General features: G+C 38.5%; 1 long non-coding RNA gene across 5 annotated transcripts in view; it reads right to left on the bottom strand.

Moving 5' to 3' along the window:
- Positions 1 to 23,766, bottom strand: part of LOC122161589 — a 249,952-nt gene that overhangs the window by 134,244 nt on the left and 91,942 nt on the right. For 4 of the 5 annotated variants that reach the window (XR_006169220.1, XR_006169222.1, XR_006169224.1 and 1 more), the window contains one exon: positions 901 to 954. The exons of the other annotated variant lie outside the window; for it this stretch is intronic. This is a non-coding gene — a long non-coding RNA (uncharacterized LOC122161589). The remainder of the gene's footprint in view (positions 1 to 900; positions 955 to 23,766) is intronic. 5 annotated transcript variants of the gene reach the window in all.

Raw genomic sequence — 23,766 nt, 5'->3', positions numbered from 1 at the left:
GGAGTAGAGAAGATAAACCACTGCTCCCCTCCTCATTATCGCATGGTTCAGAGCAGCCACATGATTACTCTATGGTCCTAGCACAAAATCCACCTCTTGCAACTCAAACATAACTATTTCTGTAAATATTACATCAAATCTCACAGCTGTAATGACAAAATATGAGAAAAAATACCACAATCTTTTTCTCTAGTTATTTTTTTTGTATGAAATAATACAAAATGAGGGAACACAAAATCACTCTTACCAACTTTATGCGCTTTTGTGATTCCCCCCCATATTTCAGAAAATCATTCTCCAGATGCCAAGCACTGCATAGGGTTACAGAAGGTCTAGGTGTCTGCATATCCCTCCAAGTAAAATGAATTTGCAATTGAAATTGACATTTTTAATTCTCTAATAGGTTGCTGGGATATTATCAGTACTCTTCCTGATTTAAAATTAAAAGCCGGCACGCTCACATCAACACTACCTGCCCATACACACTGAGACAATGTTTGATGTGTTTCTACTCCAGGGCAGAAAGAATTAACTTTCAAAATCTTGCTTGCATTGATGAGTGGTCAGGGTGTCTTCACCCCAGTGCAGACATACACATTCTGCTAATACGAGGAAATGATTTTGGCTATCACTGCTGATAAGATTTTATCAGTATTCTCCATTGTTAATGCATGTCATCAGCCTTTGATAAAAATAAAAGACATAGAAACTATTTTGTTTAAGAGCAAACTCAGAATCTTAACCATCCACTCCTTCACTAAGTGGATACACAGCCATGTTTAAAATAGAAATGTAAGAAAATCTTAGTAGCCCTTTTCTGTGTTTATAATTGTAAGCAATATTGCAGTAAGTTTTCATGGAGCACGAACATTAAGAAAAAAAAAAAGCAAACAAACTCACTTTATGTTGCCTGTGCTGACTTATCTGGTTGACTTGGCATATTCTCCTTATCAGCTGCAAGAAACAGAGAAACCAAAAATTAATGGCTGGTCTTCTGGTCAGAGAGTGATTATACAAACTGCCTCCTTGCAACAACAAATTGTGCTTGTTTCGTATCTTTCATAGAAGGGTCTCAAAGTAACAGATTACAGTTACACCCCATCCTTCCTAAGTAGCAGTGAATCAGCAGATGCTCAGCAACCTTGGAAAAAAACCTCTTTACAGGTTACTTACAGAATGGAGGGATAAAGATACAAGGTTTGGCCCTCTCTTTCCTTTTCTGACACTTTAGCTACAGTCATCTGATGAAGGAAGAAGGAAAGTTCACATTTCTCACAAATTTAGGATATCTTCAGATATTAGTGTTAGTTGGAAAAATTTCTTAACCCTTATGTTAAGGATAATTAATTCTTCTTTTCCTCCTTCCTGATTTTCCATCAGCGCCACCCATTTAGTAACACACAATTCCATGCCTTTCTCCTTTTGACTACCACTGCTGCGACACTGAAGAGAATAAGTGAGGGGAGGAGTGAAGTCAAAAGGGTGGGGAATGAAAAGGGAGGGTTTGGATGGGGGAAGAAAGAGATGAAGAACAAGTGGAGATCAAAGCAAAGGAAGAAAGCAGGAGAAGAAGTGAAAAAGCAAGAGAAGTGACTTCTGGGAGACTTGGAAATGTTCTGGAGAAGTGACTAGTAATACATCCCTTAGTCTTTCCATTTACAGCACCTTTCTATGCACCTCCAGTAGGCTGAAGGTGCTTCAGGATAGCAGTATTTCACCTCAGGAACTTTTATTTCTATCCTCATGTCTAGACAGGATAGCAAACCACTGTACGGAATCTACCAGAGCTGGGCTCCAGTCCCATTACCAGGCCTTTGCAAACACATTTTGTTCCCCTGTATTACTGCAAACCCCCCGATGATAGGATGAGCATCCAGGGCCACGCAGGGCTCCCTGTTAACAGAGAACCAGAGCTGTTCGCCTGCGAGCAGCAGCCATGTGCTCAGCTCATGCTCATCTCCTGCATGGATTCTTCTAGGCTAACCTGTGGCCTGGGCCACCATCCTCTGGCACAAGTGGCACTTTGCAAAGATAACACGTTTTTTAGATCATAGAAGACAAAGGCCCCAACCTTCTCATGGCCAAGGAAGAAAGATTGTCTGTTCCACATTAACTGCTAAGAAGTCAGAAGAAGGAGGATGGATTCATGCCGACACAAGCAATGAGTGCTGAAACATTTCTTTCCTTTTCATGGTTTTCTTATGCCCCAACTGAAGCATAAGGGAAAAATATCTCAGGAGTGTCTTGCAATTTTCAACCTTATTTATGCAAATTGACAGAAACTGCATCCAGTCAACAGCTCTGCATCAGTTTACAGTAATTAAAAAATCCAGCCTTAAGTGTCTGATCTGAACACTCCATTGGCCATCTTGTGAATTTGAACACTGCTGAAAATTCAGGCAATGAATATTACATATCAGGCTTTCCAGACTGATGGACATAGAAAAAAATTTTGTGCTGTTTATTTCTGATAAGATGGAGATAACCCTAGATGATTGAATCAAGAACTGTACGTTCATGGGATAACACCTGTAGCATGACATCCCTCATCCCTGGCAGCCTGGGCTACGTGCGCTGTAATCTGCCGTCACTGGTGCGTTGCTTTCATCCTAAGGAGACGTGTCCAAAAACCCATCCCTGTGGAGAGATCAATAGTTCTACAATACTGGTTTGATTGTTCTCTGCTAGCCCTAAGGTGGCATATACAAAGAGGCATTTTGGAATTCTTTGAAGTGGTTCACAACGCATGTTACTGACCACATGGTATGTATTCTGCATAGTCTCATCGACCTGTTTGTAAAGACCTCTGCCTACACTGAAAGATGTTTAGGATGGAACTTGGCAGATCCAGACTGAAAGCCTCAAGCCTCTGAAAAGCAGCGCCAGGCTCTGGGTGGGGATGTTTGTGGATGGCTCCCTCTGTGTCTCAGCATGGAAGCTGCGTGGAACACATCTAGAGGTCACTGGTCAGTGCATCTACTGTTTAAAAAGAGAAATTTAAAAGCCCCCACTTTTTAAATAGACCACAGGTATTGCTCAGAACTTCATCTTTTGGGATAATCTACAGGTCCAGCAGATCTGTACACACACAGATTCAAAAGAAAATCTTTCAACAAATGGCTGTTTTCTCCACTCGCTTTCTTCAGCTGATAGGACCCAGTAGCAAGACTTACACTTTGTGTCCAGGACAAATAAAGGCCTAAAATCCTGGTCAACGTGCTTTGCTTCAGCACAGGATACACCATTAACTGGATAACTCCTTACCCACAAAACTCTGCAAAAACGTAGTTAAGTCTTCCCATATCAGACCTAAGCTTCTAATGTCTCTTTCCAAGCATAATGTAAAACATGCCATAGAAACCCAAAATAAATCCACTGAAAGCAAAGGGATGCCTCAACACTCCTGAGTTTCAAAACACTTCTCATTCCAAAGCTATACTTGAGAAAAGGGCTTATTTTTAAAAGCAAGCCAACAAATAGCTTTCTTTTACTGATTCAGCTTTAGTTATCTCAAAAAACAAAAACAAACCAAAACCCCAAACACCTCAAAACCAAACCCAAGTAACATCACAACACTTAAAAAATAGAAGTTGTATCTGTAGGTTTTTATTTTTCCCTTGGAAAAGGGGAATTAAACTATTAAAGGACACCTTGTTAAGTAATTATATAGCAACATCACTGTGCAATTAAATAGCCATCAGTCCCTGCAGCTGAGAAATTTCAGGTAATTATTCGAAGATAATTTAATAGGAGAATTACTGTATTCAAGAAAGCATTAGCTAGTAATCTACCTCAATTAAAGCAACCAATTAATTTCAGCACCTTGATAATAGTTGCCTTTTGCAAAACTATCCTCCCCTACACACACACACACACACACACACAAATTGTAAATTTTAAAATAATAAAAAATCTGAATTTGGTGCAATTCAGCTTCTGTTTAAACAGTTCCCACCCAGAGAGTTTGGGGTGCCTTTGTTTTACCTTATTTTATCAGTATTTATGAGTTTGGTTTTTCTGTGGGCAAAACTATACCTGCATCTGTAAGTTAGAATAATGAGGTGTGCGCACAAAATCTGTATAAAAGGAATAAACATTTGTTTGTTCATACCAAAACAGAGTGCAAAAAGCCACATAATAACTGAAAAAGTGTCTCATTGTGACAACGTGTCTTCAGGAAATTATTGGACTCTCTCACAAGTTGTGCTGCTGTACAGAGCACTGGAGACAGAAGTCATTAATCACAGAGTTGCAAACAGTGCTTATTGTAACAGATTCTGTGCAAGAATAAAAAATGCACATCCCACCCAGCAGTGTGTTACGTAGCAAAATGTTTTGTCAAAGCCAGAACACACTGGCAGTTTTTTGCTGCAATGGGGAATATCAACAGCTTTCATGCTGGTGAGCTTGGGCTCCTTGAATAGCACCAACACCACCAGAAACATGGAGGCCACGTGGGTAATTTCCAGGGAGGCACAGAAGAGAATTAGGCATCCAGATCTTACACAGATTCAGTGGTTGCTGAGGTCCTAAATTCCTTGCATTTCTTTAAAAATCAAAATATGTAACAATCCAGGAACAGTTCCTTTTTTAGAAATATCCTGTCATGCAGATGTTCACTATTTTAATTACCATTTTCTCAACCAGAGAAAACCAGATCTGTATTATGTTTTCTTTCATTTCCTATTTAATTTGTTTTTAAATAGAAAATAAATGATGGTTGCAAATAAAAGAACACCCATGTGATTCAGATCTTTATATATTCTCCATATATGCTGAGGGTTCCCTTCCCTCCCCCTTACACCACAGCAATGTGTTGATGGTAGACTGAATAAGTGCTCTTTTATCTAAGCCTTGAAAATATGCATAAACAAATACAAAACTCAGCCTTGGCAAGACTGATTCATTTAAGAAAAAAGAACTATATAAATGTTTAGAGGTTTGTTTTTGTTTTTGTTTTTTTCCCCCTTTCTCTTTCATAGGATGAAATGAAACATAGACGTGAAAATCTCCGCAGTCCGGATACGGAATAATCCTACGTTGCAACAGTGGCTTTTTTGGAATGAGTCTGGTCTGCACTGTGATTAGAGCCGTTACCTGTTAAGTAACTGAAAGTCATGTAAAATCTGTCAGACTGTGGCCCCTGCCCCACGCCTTTGTTCTGCTTTGGTTTTTATGTCAACAGCTTGCCAATGTTCCCCCTACTGACCCATCCATTTAATTCAAGAGTACTCAGCATTACCTGACCCATTAGAACCATCCCAGGATTTGGAGAGGTAGACTGCATTCCATTGCTTGTTGTGTGGCTATTTTTTTTAGCCCATCATTATTCCCAGCATTTTTCTACAAAATTATCATTGCAAAACATTTTACTGAGCAAATACAAATGGCACCAAAATGCCTCCAAACTCCTGACAGACTCGATGGTGTTTAATATATTCCTGAGCTTTTGCTTGTTGCACTATCTTCCTATTTTGCCTTTTTATTACCATCACTGAGTAACCTTTAAGGCAACAGAGAAAGAAAGCAATAATAAAAACCCCGCAAACAGATCCATTATATGTATCTATTCCAAAATCTGTGTATCACTCTCCACCCTGATAATCAACTAGGCACTTCAGCCTATATCTGCCTTAAATCACAATGATTAAAATGGGATTAAACATATATCTAAAGCCAGACTCATTCTTAAGTACCTTGCCTTGTAAGAAAACAAAGACAGGTATTTCACTGACCACTGGTTTTCTCACCTCCTCATCTAGTGGCAGATAGAAGAGCATGTATTAGACAGCACTGGCACAGCCTCTTAAGCCTTTGCAGGTGGTTGTGATCCCTGTGATGGAAAATCTAATTTTTCTTCACTATTGTAAAGAGGGATGAGAAAGAATATAGCACCACAGAGATTAGGGAAGAACCCTAAAAAACTCCCAATGCAGTCTGCAGGGGCCATGAGCTGAACAGCAGGTATCTTTGGGACTCCTGCTCCCCTTTCTCTCAAAAGAGAAAATACAATGGTTCTTCATACCAAGCTAAACAAATAAACACAAAAAAATACCATATATTGACAGGATTAAAATCAGAATTTATCAGGAGGCTGCAATACAAATTATAAAACCAGAATAAGTAATCGACAGTATTTACTATTGAGAGCTACTATTCTCTTGGCATCCAGAGTCAAATTATACGTGCATTAATCCCCCAATCACAAGTTTACTCTCCGAACAATATAATCCAAGTGATTAGAGAAAGTAGAGATTCATCCAAAATGACTGCAAGATATCTAAAGGATTTAATTTGCTCCATCCCAGTACCACTTGCTGTTCTAATTATCATTTCATCCCGAGTTACTTGTAATTTCCTTTTAGTGCCAAAAAAGATGTACGCTTTCTTAGCATTTAGTAGGAGTCTGCTATTAATCAGTCATTTTTCAACACTTAGAAAATTTTTTTTCACGGATTTAATACATATTTATCAATTGATCACCCATCGCAGCATTATCTGCATTGATAATTGATTAAGAAAACATTAAAGAATTTCAGTCTTAATAGGGATGCCCTGAGAAGCTTCCTCATCATCCAACAACAGGTCAAATTCACAGGTCTCAATTAAGCACTCTGCCAAATTGAGATCACTGAGATTCTTCCCTAGGACTGTGTATTATTTTATTACCTGTTCTGCATGAGGAAAAAGAACATCAGCTGAGCCCCTACTGGCAGTGAGGTACTTGACTGAGGGACGTGGTAAGCAAATTTGGTTTCGCCAGGATTCAACACCTGGTGTCTCTTTCCTGTGACTACTTTTAGGGGGCAGGCAAAATGACAGGCTCATCTTTGTATGACCGAAAGCAGAGGTAACAATTTTAAATCAGTGAAGAATGGTAGCACAAAACAGCACTCTTCTTTTCTAGCAGAAAACAAATCTTCTGAGACACAAGTTTCAAAACCTGGGAGGCACCCTCTAAAATGTCTCCCTTCTGCTAAGGCCTGCAGGAGGAACCTTGTCTCTTCCCGCAAGCTGGCAGTTGCAGGGATGGCTGGAAGGGCTGCCAGCGGCTCACCCCAGGGCAGCACGTGTGCCCTCAGCATGCAGCAGCAAGTCTAGGGACCGTATACATGAGCAGCTTTCTCAGCATCAACAAAAAAAAGCATAGCCACAAGAAAATAATACTCCATACAGACAGGTCCCATCTTAACCCATAAGTTCTTCCTAGCAGCAGCCATCTGTGTCTGTCCACAAAGCCTTTTGTTCCAACGCTTTGTGCCCCAAATTCAAGAAAAAAGAATCTTTTTTTCAGAAAATGAGAAGAATTATTACAAAGAGATTAAAGGTGAGGGGAGAAGGAATATTTTAGGTAAGACATGGTTAGCTACACAGACTTTAATAACCACAAGTAAGGAAAGGAAGTTCAATTTAAATTTCTTGCTGAACAGAACAACACTGGCAGTTTACCATCACTAAGGCTGGGAATGGTTCCCTGCTAACCCCACAGATGCTCGTGCCACCCAGTTCAGTTCTAACACGCACTGCAGGGGGAATGTAGTTCACACATTTAGAGATCTGATCTGAACACTGATTCATTTCAGGATGATGGTGGGATTTTTGTTGCAATAGCAGTTGTGAATCTAAGCATCAGTGAACGCCGAACAATCACCTCTGGTTCAATACTGCCAATCAAGCACATTAAAACAAGTAGAATAAATATTCTTATTATTGGAAACAAATTTGTGAATGCTTCTGTTATTGTTGTTTATAGCTAAGTCACTATTAAAGTTAGTCATATGAGAAAACCAATTCCACCACATTCATTAACAGAACTGGAAAGAGAATAAAATTCAACTTAAAACAATAATTCCAGGAAAAATATTTTCCTCGTGACAAGTTGTTAACTGTCTTAATCTATTAACTATCAAACAATCTCTATCTCCAGTGATGAAAAAGAAATTGGGCATCATTCATTTTATCAGCTACTATCTCCAAGGATCTTAGGATGCTGTTTTTAAGAAATGGCAAACAGAAATGAACAGAAAAAGCTCAGCCAAGTTATCAAAAACACTTATATTAAAAAAGCTCTGTAAAATCTAATCCTGACATCAGTAGGTTACAACTTTGCATGTCCCCAGGGCACTAAAATAATACTCTTTAGAACAGCAGGTGGACTATTTTAGACTTCAGCTTTCTAGTTCTAACAAGGCTTTTACATTTTTTTTTCTAGGAATTAAGGATGCTAATCACAATCTCCAAATGTGCATTGCTGGGTTGTAAAAATATTAGACCACAAACTGACATGGCAGCAATGCATTATGCTGCTGTGAAGGAGTCCTAAATAGGAGGAAAACTCGAGATTCCAGGCCTGCCATCACAAAGGTCAACATAATTGGCCACATACAGCAAAATCAACCCCCGTGTCTTCCCCTAGCCAAGTCGACTGCCAAGGAAACCCTTTCTTCCTACTGGGATAAATGAAGTCTAAAGTAGAAGGAGCAGGAGGCTTGGAAATTTTAGATTTAAAAATGTAAAGAACCCAAAAAGATGGCAGCCAAATTTATCCTTCATCCTAAAAAATGTCATCCAAATTTAGCACAAATGACAGTTACAAGTTTGAAGCAAGAAACGCCTAGGATCTCTTATAAATTTTCCTTGGACTCAGAAACCAGTTAGAGCAGAGAACAGAAACATGCAGTGACTAAGCCCATAACAAGCATAAAGGCCCCTTGACATAACATAACAAACAGGTACAAAAGATTAATGAAGATTAAAGAAAAGTTGACAACCTCACCATTAAAATAACGTGCATTGTGAGTTCTTTAGAACTGAATTTGGGCATCAGTAACTCATCCAAAAAATAATGGATGTGGAAGCAAAACTTGCCTGGAATATTCCTTCTGATCATTTCAGGTCACATACTTTGCTGCAACTAAGGTCAGCATTTTTGCTAACTGATATTTGTCTCATTGGCAGTAAGCGATCCAGCTACACTATGAAACAAATACTTAAGAAACAAATTTCTTCTTAATACTGCTCCATCTGGATAAATGAGTTCTCCATCAAAAACAAAGCTCACAATTTCTTTGGTTGCCTACAGGCTACCATGAAAAGAATACTAATCCTATTCAACATACAGCCTCATCTCAAGAGATAAACCTTTTGCTTTTTTTCAGAGATTTAAGAAAAAACTAGCAACATCCACAGACCCCACTATCCTACCAATATTTTGACCTCGGTACTTTTTCAGCCACCAGATCCTGGTTTTACCAATAGAAACCCTGAAGTCTCACATCCCATGACTCTTGACATCCAAAATAGGACCGCTGATACTCCCCTCGAGAACTCCGTAAAGCAGCAGTTGTGACAATATCATTTGCAAAGGAAGGATGAAGGATCTCTCTAAAGATGAAGGGAGAAGGATGCTCTTATGCAGCTGGATATGAAGCACTGTCAATAGAAACTACATCTGTGAACAGCAGTAGCAAAGCTCCAACCCAGCTCTGCCTTAGGCAGATACATGAGGAGCAAGAAAACACCCCAAGGAGTTTCTTTTCTCCCACAGCACATTCAAACACTGACAGATTATCTCTGATAAAATAAATCTTGCACTAATTATGAAGAAGATCAGTCACAATGTAAGGACACAGCTAGTTCCCCAACCCTGCTGGTGCAATGCAGCTGCCAGCAGGGCAGCATGGTGAGATATAAGATGCCATTCTACAAAAGGCGATGAGATGTCTTTGGAGTGTTGCTCAAGGCTGCCCTTAATCCCAGTGCTCCTAGCCCAGCCATCCAGATCGCTCCATTTCTGCACACCTTTGGAGAATTACCTGTTTGCAAAAACCTCGACTGTCAAATAGGTTGAATGAAGTACATGGCACAGAAAGCCTATCAATAGTAGGGAGAGAGGGGAAACAAGGAAAGCAATGGAATAAAAACAAGAGCACCACACATTTTATATGCTGAAGAAATGTATTTTCTAAATTACATGCAGACTTGTTTCCATTTTCATATTCTTTACTGTGGTTTTTTTTTGGTTTTGTTTTGTTTTTTTTTTTCTGGAAGCTACTGAAAATGAGCGTAAGAGACAAAAAAGTACTTTGCCCTGCAGGAATACAAAAATTGTAAAAGCACAGGCAGCACTACAGAGGAGCAGTGCCATTCACTCACAAAGAATTTTGTGCATGTAGATGGCTGATTAATTGCTGGCCTGCCTAGACGAAGCTGCAACGAGCCAGATACTGTCAGCATGCCATCTGTTACCATGGAAATGCACAATGTTCCTGTTTCTGACAAACCCTTGAATACTGGATAGATTGTGCCATATGTAAATAAGGCAAATTAGTTTTCCTATATCTTCCAGACAAGGTTAGACTAAAAGAAAATATATCTGTTTAAACATACTGTAACCTCCAAGATGGGAACTGGGTAAATCTTCCTTCTTTTTCCCATAAAAACCTCATTCAAATTGTTGTTAGAATTGAAGCACTGTCGACCAGCATTAAGAAGCATAAAATTAATTCCCAACCAGTAATGTTTACAAAAGCAGTGCTAAAAAGAAAAAATACATATGCTGTACGCATACAGCACTCACTATGGTCATTCTATTTTTACTTCCAAATTTTTCTTTCTTTCCTCCTCCCTGCCCCCTGCAATGGGGCAGTGTTAAAACATACGTAAGAGGAAAAAAAAAAAAAGAAATTTGTATGGTGAGATGCTGTAGTTTGCATCATTTAATCAAAATGCTAGTTTCTTAAGAGATGCCATACTTTTTAAACAAGAAAGCATTTCACTTAGTAATTTGAATATTGTTACGTGTATAGCTGCAGCATATTAATTCTACTTAAATCAGAGGGGCTGCAGTAGCATGCATGTGTAAGGGTCTAGTTTAAGGATTTCAGAAGCTAGAGCCTAAGCGTTTGTTCCATGTTATCACGTTCCTATAAAAAATCACAAACTCCAGGGTAAGAAATTTAGAACTTAAGATTTTGATTAGTTACTGCATTCTGCAAATTTGTATAAAACAAAAAGCAGGAAGGTAAAAAAGAACAACAAAATACACTTAATGCACTCATTGACAGTAACACATTTTGGGTAGCTATAAACATCAGAGCATACTGCCTCACTAGGCTGAATTTTCCTTGACCGTGAGCACTTTGCAAAGCACAGACAACAAAATATGGCTTTACACTGAGGCACGTCTATCCCCAGAAGTATCAGGTTAGTATAAACATCAACCCCAAGAGCATAAAACGGATGGAATTAATACCATACACGATCCCTTTAGCCAGATAACAACATAAAATGAGGTGATAAAAAGGAGCATCTCCACAAATAGACTGGAGCCCTTCTGAACCATGAAATAAGTGTGAGTCAAAGAGGTTCTAACAGTAGACCAGCACACATTAGTCATAGGGCCAGAGGAGCAATAGCGTGACTTAAGTCACTTTTCATTATTTTCATCATAAGTGAACTTACTCCACAACTCACATTTTCTATTTTCACTCTATACCTTTATGGGGTAACATAGCATTCTGATAGAATAGAGACAACACTATCTAAATTGGGATATGAAAATGTCACAGGTCTCACAACTGTCAATGTGCAACTTGTGAATGCAGGCTTTACGGGTTCTTAACCTGCTTCCTGCCCCCTGCCCCACAACTTCTTTTAGTGCTTTCCAGCACTGAGATTGATGTATGGTATAACAATGGCTGAGCACTAACCTCACAAAATTAGCAGGCAGCTGTGTATGAATATCTACCTGATAAGAGAATTAATCAGTAGCTCCAGTAACAATAAGGTTAACACATTCATGGTAAACACATCCTGTACATTTAATACATTTTTATACAGTCCATTTATTGATACTCAACTTGCAACACTGTGAAATGTAACTTCTAAAAACTGAGCAGCCATTTCCAATATTTGTCAAAACATTATTGCTTGTTTGAGCCTGACACTACAAACTTAGAATCCTTAACTATCCAGAACTTCATCACTGCAACATTTGTTAAATCAAGGTGACTATAAAACAGAGAAAATTCAGATGAAACATATTAGCTATCTTAACTTTATTTTACAAAAATGAGGCTTGTTAGGATTAGTCACTGCTCTCAGCAGCATTCATGGTATCACCTGTGACAGCTGATTCTGTGACACTGACTTCTACCCCTAGAAGCACATACTGCAGTGCCTTGAAGTTCTGCTCTTCTCCTCAACCCTGAGTCTCCTGAATGCAAGAGCATACAGGGAACGTGACACTCACTGACTTCAATTGTGCTGCCTGCCCAAGTACAAGGAGAAAGTCAAGAATCTGAAGAAGGGAAGATTGATGGGGAGCGTGACTGTGAAGTATCCATTTCGGAAAAAAAAATAAAAATTGTAGTTACAGGAAATCTTTCATATTTTTTCTGAACACCTTCCTAGCAGTCCTACTTACCAAACAGTGCAAAAGCATTCCATGAGAGTCCCTCACATCTAAGCAAGCTGACAATAGCATTCTATTTAATCAGCAAGCAGAGCACTGATTTGCCAAACTGAGCAGCTGAATGGTGTGCTACGCCTGCTATGTAATGTTTTGTGAATGTGAGAGCAGAGTTCAAACTTTAAAAATATTCTATAACAAAAATGAGTCTACATCATACCAAGTAAGTCATCTTTAGCCTGAAAATGAATTAATCCCAAAACAGAAGAGACATTATTAGTTTATACTTCTGCACATTGAGCCTAAGCAACCTCAGTGAGCTATTACACAACACACAAGAAAACTGTTACTTTCAAATTCTTTGCCATTTTTAGTAATTAGGTAAGGTTTTGCAGCAGTAACCAATGAAAATTTGCTTTGTTTAATGTTAACAAAGTCTGGAAAGTCCATACAGAAAACTAATTCAGGTAAAAGTCAATCATAACCTGGTGTGTATTTAGCACTTAGCTTTCAGGAATTCATCAAGCGCAAGTCACCTGAAGTTGAAAAAAGATGCTTTGAATCTTCTGTCATTAAAGCCATAAGAAAACTCTCACCTATAGTGGAGGGAAGCTATATTAATATATTCTAATAGTTCTGCTGAAATACAGACACACAGTGATGAATATAACTGCAAGAAATGTTTCAACACTTGCAAATCGCATAGAGATAAGAGCAAATGGATGCTAACTAATTGCTAGTAATTCCTGGTTGCATCCAAGATTCCCTACTTGGATGCTGCCAGAAGTTATCCTGACATGGTACGTTTCTCCTGAATTAACAAGTCTTTCTGGTCGATTCTATCAGATGAATTGAGCAAAAGGGCTGGATGAAAGACAAGCTGGCATTTCTGCTGAGCCAATGGACAGACAGGTTACATACTCTTTGGGAGTATATAGTCAGCATGCATCCGATCGGTCGCTTCTCATCCTCCTGATGCTTGGGAGCTCCTACTGGTACTTTCTACAGCAGCACATTTAAAAGCAGATTCAGGGAGTGGACTTTATTCCTCAACAACATCTATAATTGTAGGAGGTGTGGGTCTGACCTCTGACAAAAGAAAAGGTCCTAATAGGACAAGAGCATTAAATTTTCAGATAGTGCCTCAGTGAGACTGAGTGTGGCCATGAAGCACCGGAAGCCAATTTTCTCGTGAGTATAATATTTTCGGTTCCCTCTAATAATGTCTGCTGGAATAAAGATTAGTTCCTGTCAATAGAGCTCCTGGATATTCCCTGCATACAAAGCATCTGATTCAAACTCCCTCATGCTGTTTGATTTGCAGCACTTCCTCTCTGAATTTGGTAATGAGTATCTAAAGACAATTAACTTTCTACACACGGATTTTACAGTGCAACACACACGTATGAAGTCTCACCTCTTTTGACAAAACTACAGTAAAGCACTTCTGTGGAAATAGTGTTAGAAATGTCATGAGAGATCATTCAATCGAAAGAACCAGAAAATATGTTTTATAACAGATTCAGAAGTGCTGTGCTATAGCACCTGCAGAAGAGGAACGCAATTGGTGACAACCACCTGGGTGCTGCAGCGCCACATCTGTGTCCCCTGACATCACCTTTACTCCGGAAGTGAGTTTGACAGATTTCCCTAACAGCAGCTTTTGGTTTGTTTTAAAACATTCCTGCCTTCCCACTCATTGGATAACCTGTGTCTTTAGAAGAGGTCAGAGGTATCCAAGGGAATCCAAGCAGTATTTGTAGCTTTCTACCACGGTCTGGGGAAAAATACTAACATACCTCCAAGTACAGTGTGATGAAGAGTAAGAAAAATTAATTTCTAGATTTCACTTCATTTTTTAGCATCTAAATATTGATCCCAGATAAGGTGTTGGCCTATCGAATCTGATTTTGTTTTTGCAGTTTTGTTATAAAGAGAACATGAAGGACAGAAGCAAAGCTTTACTGGGGACAAGGCAATGAAGAATGTCTTCGAGGACTCAGTTGTTCCCAGCTGTTTATCACAGAATGCATTTTCCATTACCTTTATTTTGTTACTCTTGTAATTAAGCAACATCCTTTGTGATTTGAGGTAGGAAATCCCACTTAGATATTTCCAAAAAGGAATGTGAATTCTCCCAGGTTCAAGTCTGCTGGCACTAAGTTCAGTTCATGATTTTCAGTGTTCCCACATTACCTCTGAAAACTTCAGGTTCTTCTGGAACTCCATGGATGTCCACTACCATGGCTTTGTACAAAATTAAGACAACTAAAATTAATATATACTATGCACACAGAAGCATATATTATTCCTCTATCACTCCATGAAGAGGACTGTGAAGAACACATGACAACTGCTCTGGAAGATCTACTTAGAAATAACATCTACCCAACTGAACTAAACCCATTCCATCTTCTTGGTATCATCAGGAAAAGGCAAGAGGAAGTAGAATGGAAAATATGAAAACACTCATGTAAGGCCATACACACAAGGCTATAAACATATCTACCCGCAAATTCACCTTAACACTATCTTTTTTTTTTTTTTTTTTTTAAATCTGTTACATGACAGCATCTAAAGGATAAAATACATAAAACTAAAAAGGCTTAATTGAAATCTAAATGGTAATCCACAGTTGGCATATGTCATCATTGTCATTTTGTGCTTGTAGAGTGATGTCAGTTCTTATCTGCAGAGTATTTAACACTATTTGACACATCAAGGGCAGGTATGACATCAAAAATACCCAACAACTTCCTTCTTCAAGCATTTAGTAAGAACCTTTCAGAGATAAGCTAACCATAACATCGATAGAACCTTACTAGTCACACAGAATCACAGAATCACCCGGGTTGGAAGGGACCTCAAGGATCATGTAGTTCCAACCCCCCCGCCTAGCAGGGCCACCAAACACACACATTCAGATCAGGTTGCCCAGGACCCCGTCCAACCTGGCCTTAAACACATCCAAGGACGGGGCATCCACAACCTCCCTGGGCCGCCCGTTCCAGGGCCTAACCACTCTCCTTGTAAAGAAGATCTCCTTGTAGTCAGATCCATAAACTCATTACTTTGAATTATTCCCCACCAAAGCACTGTCACAAGGCTGCATGTGCATACTGTCATAAAAGCATATTCCAAGTTACTTTTTATTTTGTGACTTTTTGTTAAAATACTCATAACTTTCAATAAGTAAAGCATCTGACAGTGCCAGTAAACACCGCTATTAAGCAAACAGGTCTAAATATCAATAAATACCAGAAAGATGTACGTTATGACTGTTTCTATTTAATCATGAAATTTTCATTTTATGCCTCAAAAATAAATATATTCAATATATTAGGAGCTCAGCAGAGAGGAAAAAAACCCAACAAAACAAAACAATAAAACTCCAAGATTTAAACCCTTTTTCTCCCCGCCTCTGGAACAACAGATAATATTCCTCTAGCAAGAGAATGATGCACAGCTTTGTCTCAATTTCTTCTGGTAAGAAATAAAACCATCTCTTTGAATGCAATGAAGTTATTTTTAATTCATCTGAAAATTAGGAGCAGGAACATTTGATAACTTTAAGAGAACTTCAGTAGTTGTTTCCTTAAAAGAGCTTCTACCTTTACCTAATGGTACTTTGGCATTCACAGTATTATCCCTACATCACTCTTGATGGCAGTCATAGTGAAGGTTTCTTTTGAAACTCGCACAGATTAAATTGACTATATTTACCTGGTCAGTCAAGTAAAACAATATTGATATTGAATACATTTTCCATTGTGACTCCAATTTTGTTTCTGACCTCTAATATGATTTTGCCAAATCACCTCCTCTGTTCTTCCACACTTACTGAGATTAAAAACTCCTAGGAGTGGGGCATCTCTGTACAGTGGGCAGTATAATCAGGCTCCAACCACACAGCACAGACATCTCAGTAACTGTCATAAAAACAGCTGAAAACTATAAACCATTTCTGGAGGTCTTTCCAGACTTTTAACCCACCTAGCATCTCTGCAGCTTGTAGAAGCACTTGAAGTTCTGCTCTGTTTTCAGTAACTTCTTACGTTTTCTCCTCACTTCCCCTCTTCGTACAGCTTCATCATTTTGTTGGTATTGAAACTGAACACACAGTGGCAAGGAAATTTAAGGTGGTAACTAAACCTCTACAGAAACTGAGGAGCTGCTAAGCACTTCATTTTATAGATAGCCACGGACTGTAGGGATGACCAACTGCTTTTAACAGGAAGCACACTGCTTGACTTCCTAGATTCAGAATTTTAAAAATACACACATTGTATTCATTCTTTTCTACATTTTTGGTTTCTTGAAATGTGATGAAATGCAATGGATAAAAATTGAAGTGTAAATAAAAACTACAAGAATTAAAACAAGTTCACTTTGAAAATAAAAAAATACGCAATAAGTTAAGCAAAGTTACTCAAATCCATAAGTGTGGCATGAAGTTGTCCTTTTTTTTTTGTTGTTGTTGTTTTTAATAACAGGGTTCCCTGAAGCTTTTATATCTGCCCATCACATCTGCCTACCATTAAATTAGCATTCCCCACTTAAAAAAAACCCTTTGGGTTTAATGTACTTTGAATACACTGCAGAAGTGCAGCCAACTTGCTCAAATGACAATCAGCTACCGACTAAAGGTTTATTATCCCCAAACCTGGGGAGATTATTAATCTGAATTATCCTATAACATTTGAGGAAAAGAAATGTTAGTAAATCTTGTGAGCTTTTCAGTCTCTTTACATCTGTTTAATGAATCTAGCTTAGTGCCTCTTGAATGCTAACACATCTTTGTTATGAACTTTATGCTAGAAATTGACTCTGTCATCTATTAGCCAGTTACAATTTTTAATCAGACAAATGACTGATGAAACAAGCAGTTTTTGGATAGCAAAATCCATTCTGATGGTCTGGTAACTGATTTCACGTCATGAAAATTAGCCCCGTTATTACTACCTGTTGTAGCCTATGAACTGATATATAGGACACTCACTAAAGATTTTAATAAAATGCATACTATTTCCAGGGCCAAGCTGCATTTAAGTGTTATTACAGTGCACTGAAAGGAGTTGCAACTAATTTGTGTAGAAGGAAGATATCTGGTAATTTCGTGGCTGCATCTCATCCAAGGTTCAATAAGCATTAACACTTTGGCAACACGCTGCCATAAGAGAGTCTGTAAGTGCATCAGGATGGGAATCAAGGCATATTTTCAGCAAATTGGCTCAAAGATAACAAAACATAAGAAAAATCCCAGCACAAGTTCAGCTCTAGAACAGAAAGAAGTTCTGGCTGGCACACGTGGCAAAGAAATCGATCCCTGTATCAGAAAGACCATTTAAAGTATTTCACCTAGGTTCCAACAGTCCACAGGCCACCTGCTAACATACTGTGGTTGATCAAATGTCAGCAGTGAAATTGGTCTGAGAACTACCACTTCTCAAGACTACTCCCAAAGGATCTTGCAATTAATTTTTTGTTGCAGTGCAGAGCATTTTTAAAAGAGATATGTCTGGCATCCAGAAGTGATTTGAGAAAGGTATGGATTTCTTAAATATCTATCATTTAAAAGAGCAATAGGAATGCAGAGAGTGAATGAATCATGAATATTCCTTGAGAAAAAAGGCTGGGTGATCAGGGGGATTCCCCTACACGATAAGATAAGGTAAATCAGCATAGCTTCATAAAGACAACATGCAGCAGCAATACACTAAATATTCAGCAAATAAGCCTTGAAGAAAAAACTTGGCAGTTTTTTGCACTGCAGCATTTGACAGTGACAAAGTTTAGTGTTACTCAACATCCCTTTGTTAACATTAGATCTATCAGTGGTAAAATAAGAACGGACAGACTTGCACTTAGTTTATATCAATATAAACGTAAAAAACATCTCCAAAAACTGTGCAATTCAAGGCAGCAAAGACACAGATCATTAATGTAGAACAAATACAAATTTCTCAGTGTCAGCTCAGTGATGTCTCCAAGCCTTGGACAAACAAACCTTCCACCAATTGCATCCTGACACAGAAGTTGGGGAACAAAAGCCTCTGAGTTTTTCCAAGGTCTTGACAAGACTGGCAGTAAAGAGGACATTCCACTATGCAGGGGCTACTCTGTGTGCATTTACCTTTGCTATCCAAACATGGACAGAATCCACAGTCACTGATTTTTACAGAGAAAGAACATTAGCACAAGCCAGCCATTCTACCTTGCTCTAGCTACAAGGTTACTCTCATTGCATTGTTTTTTACAGCAAAAATTTGTTTACCATGGTTACATGGTTCATTGGGTCCATAGCTTGATTACACTGAAAACAGCTCTTTCTGATCTCTAAAGGAATTGGAACTGTGCTTCATAATACAGCTCCAATCAACCACCCCAAGAGAGATGGGCAGGACTTGTGACTGGAAGGATGCATAGCCAAGGGCCACAGGCAAAGCAGCAGTGGGGAAAACGAAGAGTTTTGCAACATCCAAGGTGAGCAATGTCCTTCTGTACAGCTTCATTGGCAAACCCACCAGCTGATGCAAACAGATGAACAGTCTCTCAAATTTCACTTACTTTTGCCACCCAATTAGCAGATACATTCCAGAGTTACATCACGTATCTCACTGACGCCCTCTACTGAAAGAAACAGTGTACTTAATTGCACTGCAGCAACATAAAGCTACTATTCAGTATCCCTTTCCTCATACTCCTGGCATTCACCTAAATGAGCCAGAAAATTCTCCTATCTTGGCCACTACCTGCATTCTGCAGCTACAAAAACACCATGCCATGGTCTCCCGCACTAAAACTGAATGTTCCTAAACCAAAGGACATTTCTGTCTCCCCTGTCAGTTTGGATCATCGTTTTCCACGTAAGAGTCTATCCTGTGATTTTAGTAGAACCATTTTTTCCCATTTGTCTCAAAATATTTAGATTCAGATTCCAAATTCACAACCATGTACAGTGACCTGAACCACCTGAACCAGAGAGACAAAGCAAAACCCAAGCTCAGCAGCTTTCAAACATTTACATTGTGGTGAAAACTTTTGAAGCGGGGTACAATACTGGTTTGTAAGGGATTTTATAATCTAAGAAAGAATTATAATGACATTACCTATCCTTTTCTTATTTTGCTCCCTTTAACTATTTGGACTCCTACAGATGCAAAGCTGCTTTCAGATCCAAAACCCCAGCCCTCCAGTACATACTGTATACCTGTAAACAGAAGCCATCAATCAATTTGTATTTTAAAATAGGATAAGACTAAAAATATTCCTTCAAAAACATGTTTTCTTTAAGAAAACATACTTCAAAAGTCTACACGGGATTTCTGTTAATAAAACTGCCTCTATAGGTCAAAGATCAAAAATTAGCGAGGGTCCACAACATGCAGAGCTTTAAAAAATGTCACTTCCTTTCATTTTCAGCATAAGAAATGGCCAACTTGTTCAGGGCAAATACTTGTTTGAACTGAGGATTTTATTATTAATCTCTGAAGACTGCTGAATTTAGGGTCACAGTAAGGGTTGATTAGGTACAAGGTGCACAAAGCTCTCCTCTGTCAATGCTATTGAAAGAAGCAAGTAATTTAGATTCAGAATTGGTCTTGGATTGAAGCTCACTCCATTACCGACCATTTTCAATTTCAGCTATACAATAAACATCAAGCTCAGCAAGGAAATTAGTACATTTGGTAATGTATTGGGAGAGATGGGTGGGTCTTTGACAAGATGACACTTATCACCAAAGCTTCAGTTAATGAAACCCTTGAGTGGTTTCTGCGTTTGACATATTTTGACATTTTTTGAAATCACATCCAGCAGGTTTTTTTTACCCCACAATGTTCTTCTTTATGAGAAAAAAATCCATCCATCTTTAAAATGAGTACTGAAGTACTGCAATATTATCGGAAAAAAAGTAAAGAGATGCTGGCTGCACTGAAGGCAGAGGGAAGAGAATCTGACTTTCTTCAAATGCAGAAAGTATAGTGAGGTACGTAGTATTTAAACTGAGGAAACACCAGAGCTAACACATTTCAGAAGAGAGCTTAGATTTCATCAAGCATGTCTGTATTATTCAGTTTGTACTGAAAGCACTGTGAACTGTAACAGGAAGTCTGACAGCAATGTGACTGCAGGAAGTGTTCAGCCTTAAGTTCTCCTCCTCCTTACCTTACACATGCAAAAAATTACCATGAAGTACTTTAGATTGGCCATTAATAAGATAAATATATTAGACTCTCTATTGAAATATGAACTCGTGAAACAACTTTCCCTGAAACACTTTCACAGCAGAATTCTTAAAGTTTTGTTTAACATGATGTTCTGTATTTTTATTTAAATATAAAATAACGAGAGCAAATGAGAAAACTTACAGCTGTAGACCTTGAGCAAACTTACTGTACAAAAGACACCAAAATATGTGAAAAAAAATAGAAGAAAATTAGGAGACAGAAAGAGAGAGTGAACAATTGCTGGCTCTCTGCAGCTGATGACCCACAACCTCCACAATAGTTCTCAGATCACTTTAAATGCTGCTTTGTAGCAACGTGGCACCTACATTGTAAGACTAGAATTAAAAAGGGTCAGAAGAGACAGAAGACTTAGAGATCTCCAATTCTGAGCGGTTTGATATTTACTCTTTTGCTTTCCTGAAAGCCGAGGGAAATTATTATGGATTCATATATTTCAATCTCACACAGCTCTATTATTGTTCATTTTTAAACTCAGAGCTGAGAGAACAATTAAAACAAAAAATACAAAGCCATCTAAACAGGGACATTCCTGAACTCTACAGACCTACAAGGCAACACTTAGAGCTCCAGTTCCCAGCCGGGTGGTCCTTCCCAACTATTTTTTTCCAGCACAAGTGGGAGGTCACCTTGAAGATCTCAGGGACAGCAATTGTATTATACAGGATACATACTCCTGAAGGGTTGCATTGTGTTGCAATGCAATTTTTATTTAAAACTTTGCCCTCCCATGACTCCGCTCTAAGCATTTCCCTTGCCTCCCTCAGTCAAAGTTTAAGGTGGCAGAGCATGCACCGTGCACATTTCTGCCCTCTTGAAACCCTAAAGAAGGGACGACAGGAGATGACATTTTCCGAACCAAAGAAATCCTGTACCATAAAAGAGTTAATGATTATTTCTCTAGCTTTAGAGGACTTGTTTTGTTTAAACTGGAATTGTTTCCCACAACACCATGACCAAATCCACCACATCCTCCTGAGTCTTGGGATCTTTCTGACAGTTTCAGATTACACTTCACCATGAGTTCAAACTACAAAATATCAACACAATTACTAAGCCTCAGTAGCACCCAAAACATACACTACAAAGCCTGGCGAAGTTCAGTAACCCAGCGCGCTTCTGGGATTGCAACAAGCTCTACTTAGAGCATTAGCTCTAAACAACACAGCAAGCATTAATGTAGGAATGTCCAAAAACCTAGGAGAAATTCCAATAACAAATTAAGCAGTCCTAGATCTGCATTTCAATGCTGGAGATGGTTTGATATAGATTTTTTATATGTTAGAGACACGTAAGAACAAGCTAGATAGATCTCACATGGCTGGGTCAAGTGCTTTGTCTTATCTGTACCATTCCTCTGCAATTTCGGAAGGACTGGTAATAAAAGGAACCTACAATTCTACTGGCTACTCTAAAAAAGGGTAACTGAAAATACAGTTCATATGTCATCCTGTAATCTCAGTGAAGAAGAGTGTGGATCTACACATTTTAGTCTAGAAAAGTCTAAACAAATAATCAGATGGAGAGTTTCAAATCACTGGATATTATCCCATTGAACAGAAGTAAATACTTCCATACTACTATACCACACAACGTGGTATGTAATTATTTTCTGACAGCATTTAACTGAAAGCTGGGTGGTTTTCATACTCCTGACTGGAGAAAACATGTAGCCCGTTCCAGTAATAAAGATACCTGTCAGTTTGCAGCATTTTGGATCTCACACACTGAATAATCCACACTTATTCAGTCAAGCAAGTTTAAATGGTAGGAAAATTCTTGTATGGCCTCAGTTCCAAAATGTTTTTTTGATCCTGTTAGGCCCTCACGCACGCTGCAGTGGCCGTATCAGAGAAAAGAGCAAACTGAGCAAGTCAATTCTGCGAGGGGGTTGAGGAGCTCTCAACCTCTGGGAATGCATGCAGTCCACCCTCTGCAGGATGGGGTAACACTGTGGTTACGCACCTCCTTTCTTTTGTAAATGTCCACTTGTTTTGAATATCTTCACATGTAATAGATTTCTGCAATATTCTCTCAAGAGAAGGTGGAAAGAACCAGGAAAATCACACATTTTTTGGACAGCCTCCTAGAGGTGTCTCCATACTAAAACATGATATACAATCCAATGTACTAATCCAAAGTTCTCAGTCATGAAGCTTCTTCCCAATTACATCTTTTCCCAAAGGTTTGTGAAAAGCAAGTATACTTCCTTTAATATGTGCATACGTTTTGTTGATGGTTTGGGATTTTATAACTCAAAAACAGAATTTACAGGATTTATCTCTTTCCACTTGAACATCTATACAGTATCATAAAATCTACAGAAACACCAAAACCCACAAATAATGACACATTATAAGCGTCTTCTATGAATCAGTACAAAAGAACTGCAGAAAATCCAAATCAGGATCCATCAGCATGCACACAGGGTATCCGTAGATATATACAACTCCAAACAGAATATTTAGGCTTACCAAAAGCGGAGGGATCACGTGTGTGTATATATATATGCGTATAAACATATTTCATATTTTTGTCACTGTCATGACAGAATGAAAATGTTCATCTACTCTGCAATCTTGGCCTGTAATAAACAATTCAGCAAGAATAATGAGCAGATGACTCCTTTGAAAGACAACGTCCTTAGTTCAACTGCTTAGACTTAGCGTCCACTCAATTTCATTGTGCTCAAAGGTTTACTATAAAAGCTCTTCTCAGAAATAAGTTCAAGGTTGCCATTTTCTCCCTACTTTAAATCGCTCTTCTAACTCCACTGGGTATCTCTAATATCTCTTAATGCCTCCCCTTTGACACCTCCCCAAATGCATCATTTTTCTCAATCACTCTAATGAAAGACTTCTGACTCCCTCTTTCTTCCTCTGTTCATGATTCTGCTTTGACTATAAGTTCTTCAGGTCAGGGTCTATCTTTCTCTTCTCTATGTACCTTACAGAATCATAGAATCATTAAGATTGGAAAAGACCTTATGTTTTATAAAATGGGGATCTGGACCAACAACTAGAGCTTCCCATATCATAGAATACTAATAGTTATCGTAATAATTTTCTTATAAGGAGTTTTAGATTTTAGCAGCATTTATAAGCTTTC

This window comes from Centrocercus urophasianus, unplaced genomic scaffold, assembly GCF_019232065.1.
Source record: "Centrocercus urophasianus isolate 14NV4802_14NV808 unplaced genomic scaffold, USGS_Curo_1.0 seq_19, whole genome shotgun sequence".
Classification (NCBI taxonomy): domain Eukaryota; kingdom Metazoa; phylum Chordata; class Aves; order Galliformes; family Phasianidae; genus Centrocercus; species Centrocercus urophasianus.
This window is presented reverse-complemented; position numbering and strand designations above follow the sequence as displayed.